The 8,579-nt window shown below is 39.3% G+C and overlaps 1 pseudogene; it reads left to right on the top strand.

The window, feature by feature from the left end:
• The first annotated feature begins 5,102 nt into the window (after positions 1–5,102).
• Positions 5,103–5,201, top strand: LOC117275657 (small nucleolar RNA R71; annotated as a pseudogene).
• Positions 5,202–8,579: the final 3,378 nt, after the last annotated feature.

Genomic DNA, 8,579 nt, shown 5'->3' with positions numbered 1-8,579 from the left:
TTGTTTTTACATGGAGCAGATCATGTGCCTGCACATATGCGTATATTTGTGTTGGTAAAATCCATCCAAAAATATGAATAAGTGGAAAGTGGGGTCCACCTCACTTGCCACCATATTGAAAAATTGTTACATGTGGCATAAATGTCACATATTAGTCACACGTCATTTTTGGAAGGGGGGGGGGCTACCGCGTTATATCTTTAGCTAATCTTTTAATCAATCTCCCACTAAACTCATTAATTATCCAATTATCCACATAATTAAGATTTATTTTGAATTACTTAAAATACTACTTAATTTTAACACACTTTATATATCCTACTATAATATACTTTACTATCATAGTCGTGTGGTGTACTGTGTAGCACTAATCCATAAATAAAGGGTATTATAGTTTGGATCGTATTTTATCACAAAATAACAAACTTCAGCGATACTCAATTTCTTTGATTCGTTAACCCTCTGACCTTTATAACACTTACTTATCACTTGTTACAAATATCATAAATGCTTATGATCTTAAAATAATCTCATTCCCGCGTCTACGTCGATTAACTTACGTTGAAACTTTAACGTACGAAATGCGGGATGTAACATCCTTCCCCTCTTAGAAACATTCGTCCTCGAATGTTTAAACTTGTGAGATGTACATACATACTCATAAATTATAAATGTATATATGTTCCCGGGCTATACTCTAATGAAACAAATATCAGACTCTCACGGGGTCAGGACGTCGTCCCTCCCTAAAACTAATTCTTAATCCATTCGTCACCTAAGATTCTGTTAATCTATCTTCTAAGCGCTGACACCTACTAGTTGTAATCTTAATAACCGGGTTCATACTTTGCTTTCAAGCTAGGCTTGGTTTCCCTTAACCCTTCAGACGTAATGCCAACTCAATCTTATATTAATCATATTAACTGGACAATTTACGTTAATAAGATCGAACACTACCCATAGTCACAGTACCTGACACATCATCAGGTGTAGCCTCTAGGTCATGATGACCTACCAAAGCATTTATGCGGTTCTGAATACCGCCGGAGCTAGATGCTCCACCCCTGCCTCTACTACTAGCAGCTTTATCCTTAACATACCTTTAATGTGAACAATCTCTTCAATTTTGAGAAAAATCGATATGGAAATACACATCTACGTTCAAGGCTTGTTCTAATGCAATGAGTGTTTCTAATCTCAAATCTATCTTTGTAGCTCAAATCCCTCCAGGACCGTTTCTAATCTCCAGCAACAAGCATTTTCTTTGCTAAATATATATATATATATATATATATATATATATATATATATATATATATATATATATATATATATATATATGTACATAAAACCACTTTGCACTGTCTTGATATGTCTTTAGGCTCTTGTTTTTCTCCATCAGTAAAAATGAATCATATTAATATACTTAATTTCACAAGAGCAAGATAAGCATCTTGAAATGTGGTCAAATTATTATATATTTGTTTTTGTTTTTACATGGAGCAGATCATGTGCTTGCACATATGCATATATTTGTGTTGGTAAAATCCATCCAAAAATATGAATAAGTGGAAAGTGGGGTCCACCTCACTTTCCACCATATTGAAAGATTGTTACATGTGGCATAAATGTCACATATTAGTCACACGTCATTTTTGGAAGGGGGGGGGGGATGCCGCGTTATGTCTTTAGCTAATTTTTTAATTAATCTCCCACTAAACTCATTAATTACCCAATTATCTACATAATTAAGAATTATTTTGAATTACTTAAAATACTAATTACTTTAAACACACTTTATATACCCTACTATAATATACTTTACTATCATGGTCATGTGGTGTATTGTATAACACTAATCCATAAATACAGGGTATTATAGCTTAGATCGTATTTTATCACAAAATAACAAACTTCAGCGATACTCAATTTCTTCGATTCGTTAACCCTCTGACCTTTATAACACTTACTTATCACTTTTTACAAATACCATAAATGCTTATGATCTCAAAATAATCTCTTTCCCGAGTCTACGTCGATTAACTTACGTTGAAACTTTAACGTACGAAATGCTGGATGTAACATCCTTCCCCTCTTAGAAACATTCTTCCTCGAATGTTTAAACTTGCGAGATGTACATACATACTCATAAATTATAAATGTATATATCTTCCTGGGCTATACTCTAATGAAACAAATATCAGGCTCTCACGGGGTCAGGACGTCGTCCCTCCCTAAAACTACTTCCTAATCCATTCGTCACCTACGATTCTGTTAATCTATCTTCTAAGCGCTGACACCTACTAATTGTAATCATAATAACCGGGTTCATACTTTGCTTTCAATCTAGCCTTGGTTTCCCTTAACCCTTCAGAGGTAATGCCAACTCAATCATATATTAATCATATTAACTAGACAATTTGCGTTAATAAGATCGAACACTACCCATAGTCACAGTACCTGACACATCATCCGGTGTAGCCTCTAGGTCATGATGACCTGCCAAAGCATTTATGCGGTTCTGACTACCGTCAGAGCTAGATGCTCCACCCCTGCCTCTACTACTAGCAGCTGATGCATGAGGGCCTCGCTCTTGAGGGCCTCGCTCTTGAAGAGGATGAGACTGTTATAGATCTGGTGGGCTGAACCATCCTTCTTCTGTCATTTATAGAACAATCCCTCATGTAATGACTAGGGTCTCTACAGATATAACATGCATTAGATCCCTGACGACATTGTCCAGAATGAGCTCTACCGCATTGACTACACCGTGGAGGGGGCGCCCTCATCTGCGCTGAATCCCTCCGATTCTGAAAACCCAAAATTCTCGAGCCCTGACTTGACTCAGAATAGACAGATCCCTCATAATACGGCTTCTGCAATTGTCGGACACTTTCAACAGGATATGGTGACATAAGATCACCTGAAAAATCCTTAGGTCGCCTAGCAGACCTAACCTTCTTATGCTGACCCTCATCACGATTCTCGTATTGCTGTCGTTTCCGATCCTCCAAATTCTGAGCATAAGCCTGGATGCGGTAAATATCCATACCATCCAGCAGAGCGGCCGTGAAGCATTCATTAATTAGGTGTGGCCCAAGTCCTACCACAAACTGATGCACTCGGTCACTCATTTCAGCCACAATCGAGGGGGCATACCTCGCCAAGGAATCTAACTGGAGGCTATACTCCCGCACACTCATATTCCCTTGTTTAAGAGCCAAAGAACCTATCTACCCTTGCCTGACGAATCTTTGTCAGCAAGTAATGATGCAAGAAAGCACATGAGAACACTTCCCATACCGTTGGAGATGCATTTGTCCCTCTAGACAATTCCCAAGTTTTATAGCAATGAACCGCAACATCCCGCAATCGGCAAGAGGCCAACTCTACTGAGTCAGTGTCTGATGCATGCATCACCCTTAAAGTCCTCTGCATCATATCAATAGAATTTTGCGGGTCCTACTCCTTGTTGGATCTGGTAAACACTAGAGGGTCTAGGTTGATGAAGTCTCGAATTCTCGCACTAAGAACCTTGTTAACGTGACCAACACCTATACCTACCTGGCGCTGAGCCTGAGCGGCTACCAATCTAGTCAACAACCGTAGTGTACACCGCATATCCATATCCTCATCCTGAATAATAGGTGGAGGTACTGGGTTCCTCCTCATCTCTTCGGTGCTGGTGAAATCGTAGAACTATGCGAGGGTGTCGTATTTCCCCTCGGGGCCTCACTCTGGCCCTTACTAGACATTGGTACTCTACTCATACCCTCATCTTCCACTGCTTTACCCTTCTGACTAGCTGTAGCTTTCCTGGTCATAGGCATTGTTGTATATATAAAACAAGTCAAAGGTTAAGGGCTTTATTCCCTATGACTCTGCTCTATTGCATGATCTAATATCAAGAAGGAAGGGTAACCGGTCCCTAAATGCCCTGTAGTTTCCTGTTTATACAACGTGGTGCACAACACATTTATAAACAAGACTCTACTAGACACGGTTTGCAGACAACGCTAGGACAAATTTGCTCTGATACCACTTTGTCACGACCCAAATCAGAAGGCCACAACTGGCACCCGGTGCCTACTCAACCGACCGCCACGTACTTTATCTTTTTTTTTCTACAAGACTCATCACGGGCCATGATAGGCCACATCTATATATATAATTAACAATATTAGAACTTAACTCACATAACTAATTCAAAAGGATTTATATAGATACATAAGGGCCGACAAGGCCGTTGACATGTCATACCTAAAGCTATACACAAGACATTGTCTGCAAAACCTCTAAAAAAACATGACCATAACATTTAAGTCGGGACAGTGTCCCCGACATCCTTATAAAATAAAGTAACATATATAGAACGTGACTCGGCAATACTCCAGGAAGATGTGGAGCTCACCAACCAAAAGCTGATACTACTTAATTTTAACACACTTTATATATCCTACTATAATATACTTTACTATCATAGTCGTGTGGTGTACTGTGTAGCACTAATCCATAAATAAAGGGTATTATAGCTTGGATCGCATTTTATCACAAAATAACAAACTTCGGCGATACTCAATTTCTTCAATTCGTTAACCCTCTAACCTTTATAACACTTACTTATCTCTTTTTACAAATAGCATACATGCTTATGATCTCAAAATAATCTCATTCTCGAGTCTACATCGATTAACTTACGTTGAAACTTTAACGTACGAAATGCGGGATGTAACAATTCATTTCCTCAGTTGAAGCTTGACATTCATGAGTAGGGTATCCTCTTCCACATATATCACAAGCTACATGCGGCTCACTCTGTATTGTAGTCAAGGTTAGCTTCCTTATTTCTTTATCCATAACATCGAGTTGTACCTGCACAGATTTGTTAGCATCAACTTGGTGAACACCAGTTGCTCTTCTTCGTTCGACACTCTCAGAGGGCCACTGATTTGCATCTTTAGATAACTCATCAAGAATTGTAACTATTTCCTCCAGAGTCTTCTTCTTCAACGGGCTCCAATTGCATTGCTCAATGTTCTTTGTGAGGCTGGTGTCAATCCATCTCAAAAGTCATGGAGTTGCATCCAGAGTTAAATTCCACTATGTTAACACTTTTTAACAATCTCCTTAAACCTCTCTCATGCTTCAAACACAGTCTCATTCTCTTTCTGGCAGAAGTTAAGGATTTCTCTTCTAAACTTGCTCGTTTTAGCTAAGGAGAAATAATTATCAACGAATTTCCTAGTCATCGCCTCCCATGTTCTAATTGATCTCATCGGTAAGCTTCGAAGCCACTTCTTCGCATCATCTTTGAGTGTGAAGGGGAATGCCCTTAAGTAGACTATATCATGTAACACACCATTATATTGAAAGGTGTTCATAATCTCCTCGATGTCCATTAGATGTGTATTTGGATCTCCGTTTATTTTTCCTCTAAAGACACAACAATTCTGAAGGGTTTAAAGCAACCCTTGCTTCAATTCAAAGTTGTTTCCTGCAATTGGAGTAGTCTAACACTTGATAATCCTTGATCCAGTCAAGCATAATCTCCCAGTGATCTCCCATGCATAGAAGCTATATTTCTGAACTAGTCTGCAGCCAAGGGTTGATTCTGAGAAATTCTCCAACCCCTCTCTTCTACATAGATAATATGTGCATCTCTAATAGCTGCTTCCTAAGCATCCCGTGCAGCTTTTTTTGTTGTTCGGCTGCTTCTCTCGTAACCAAATCTACATTATCTTCACCATTTCCAGCCATAAATTCTTTGGTTGAGGACTACCCAACATTTTCTAACGTCTCGGTGAGATTTCCTTCCTTACTCAGCTGTCACGGTTGTTTTTCTATCTCTGGCTCGTATGGTAGCACTTCTTTTGAAGAAGCTCGAGTCATGCGCCAACCTCAACCTGTAACATGTGCGCAGTCAAAGAACACCAAACGTAAAAAAGGAAAAATAAAAATAAAAAGAAAAAATTCCTAAATTAGCACTACAAACTATTTCAATCACTGTTGATTGCCAATCCCCGGCAACGATGCCAAAATTTGATGAACACAAACACATACTTCAATTACACTCGCTAGTCAAATATAGTATAGTATAATATTGTATCCACATGGATTGGATTTAAATAGTATTCTCGTAGTATCTAGCATGATTGCTATCCAAGATGATCAACAATTGAGAAGTATATGATTTCTAACTAAAATTAACTAAGAGTCTAACGCTATTGACTAATGACAATCAAAACAAAGATAAGCAATGAAGTTATTAGTGGGAGAGAATAGGGGTTGATAGGATAGGTGCAAGATAATTGTTTGGGATCTAACTCTAGAGAATTAATTTATAATATTCAAGTGAGTCTCTCGAATTCACTCAATTATTAGTTGAAACGTTCAGCAAAAACTCCTCTCTCGATTAAGTCTTAACCTCACGAGATGAACCAATTTAAGCACGTAAAAATATGCAAGCATGCGTAGTGGATTGGTCTTTAGGAAAACCTCTTTCAATTATTCTCCTAACTAGGTTTAATCAATTATTCAACTAGCCTCTTTCTATTACGAAGAAGAATTAATGAACTCAACCAACAATATAATGCAAAGATATCACAAGTTATGCCTCTCTCAATTACATAAACAAGTGTTTATAGATGCAACAATTAAATCATCCAAAACACAACCGCGACGCCCCACGCGTCGCGGCAGTGGGAAATTCTCAGAGTATGGCTTAAACTTTTATTTTGGACATCTAGACTTGGTCCTAGACCCCCGAACACGATCTTGGCTTAATCCTTTTGGCTTTTACTCAGACTTCAAAGCTCCAAATTGCTCGAATTATCTCCACAACATCTACATCACTCGGAATCACTCCTACAAGGCATAAAATACACAATAAGTGGAAAACACTACCAATTAAAGCTCAAAACAAGTAAGGTGCAGTGAATTAGAGTGCAATAAGCAACTAATACATGATTATAGCCTACCATCAGTTCTATAAAATTTTGTACTGTTTAAATTCTGTATTTGGACCGCGTTGTTTGGACTCGTCACTGCGTTCAGTCTAAAGGTTAGACTTATTACTTATTGAGTTGGTTGTACTCACACTACACCCTACACTTTGTGTGCAGATCTAGGTGTTTTTGGGCATGGTGGTTTCTGATCTCGGAGTTTTGGTGTTCGGAGATTATCGAGGTAGCTGTTTTGGCGTCCGCAGACCTTGACTCTCCTCCCCTATCTCTCAGTTTTACTTATTCTGTTCTACTATTCTTAGACATCGTATCAGATTATGTTATTGTATAGATGCTCATATACTCAGTGACACCCGGGTTTTGGGAAATTCTTTATTGAGTTGTGACGTTTTCATTTAGTTTTATGAGATTTACTTACTTAAGCTTATTTCTGTATATTTTAAATTTCAAGATGTTGGTATATGTGAGTTGTCGGCTTGCCTAGTATCATGATAGGCGCCATCACGACACTTGGGATTTTTGGTCGTGACAAGTTGGTATCAGAGCCTAGGTTACATAGGTCTCACGAGTCATGAGCAGGTTTAGTAGAGTCTTGTGGATCGGTACGGAGACATCTATACTTATCTTCAAGAGGCCGCCGAACCCTTAGTAAACACTTCACTTTCTTGAATTCTTGTCGTGCAGATTTGTTGATTCCGGGAACTAAACTTCTATTATTCTGTTCTGTCACAGATGGTGAGAAAACGTGCTACCAGACGGGGCAAATGGCCACCAGTACCACCAGCTAGGGCCATGAGAGGTCGGGGCTACTGTAGGGGCCAAGGTGCAGCTCGTACATCAGCTAGAGCAGCATATGCAGATCCACTAGTTGCTCTAGCTAAGGAGCAGGTTCCATATGTGTTTGAGCTAGTGGGGCCAGCTCAGGCACCAGCTGTGCCCATTGTGATTCCAGACCTTCAGGAGGCTTTAGCCCAGATAATGACTATTTGTACTAGCATTGCTCAGGCAGTTTCTATTCAGACCACGCCAGCCACTTCTCAGGCCGGGGGAGGTACTAAGACTCCCGCCGCCCGTACTCTAGAGCAAGTGGTACAGGGACTTCAGACACAGGGGGTACTACCAGCCCAACAAGTTGCAGTTGCTCAGGCCCAGGTGGGTCCTGTTATGAGTGATGAGGAGAAGAATAGACTAGAGAGATTTGGGAGACTCCAGCCTCCATCATTCTGAATCTTATACATTCCCCAAGGATTGGTAGTACAAATCATGAGCTTCTAAGCTTAGAATTTATAAATTTGGTATGAAATAAATACATCATCTATTCGAAATTTACATAAACAGATTTTTATAAATCTAAGGCCACCATGAACAAGAGGCAGCTACAACCAGAACACAGGTACGTCTTCAAATCCCACTCTCGCCGATCACATCAACATCAACATCTAATATCTGCACGCAAAGTGCAGAAGTATAGTATGAGTACAACCAACCCATGTACTCAATAAGTAACAAACCTAACCTTAGGTTAAAAGTAGTGACGAGCTAGAACACAGGTCGGGGTCCAACACCCATAGCCAACAACAGTTTATAACAACATAATGGAAGTAATAAAAGAAGTAA

Source organism: Nicotiana tomentosiformis, chromosome 9 (genome assembly GCF_000390325.3).
Source record: "Nicotiana tomentosiformis chromosome 9, ASM39032v3, whole genome shotgun sequence".
NCBI classification, from domain to species: Eukaryota; Viridiplantae; Streptophyta; class Magnoliopsida; order Solanales; family Solanaceae; genus Nicotiana; species Nicotiana tomentosiformis.
The sequence above is the reverse complement of the archived record's forward strand: the minus strand, read 5'-3'. Positions and strand labels throughout refer to the sequence as shown.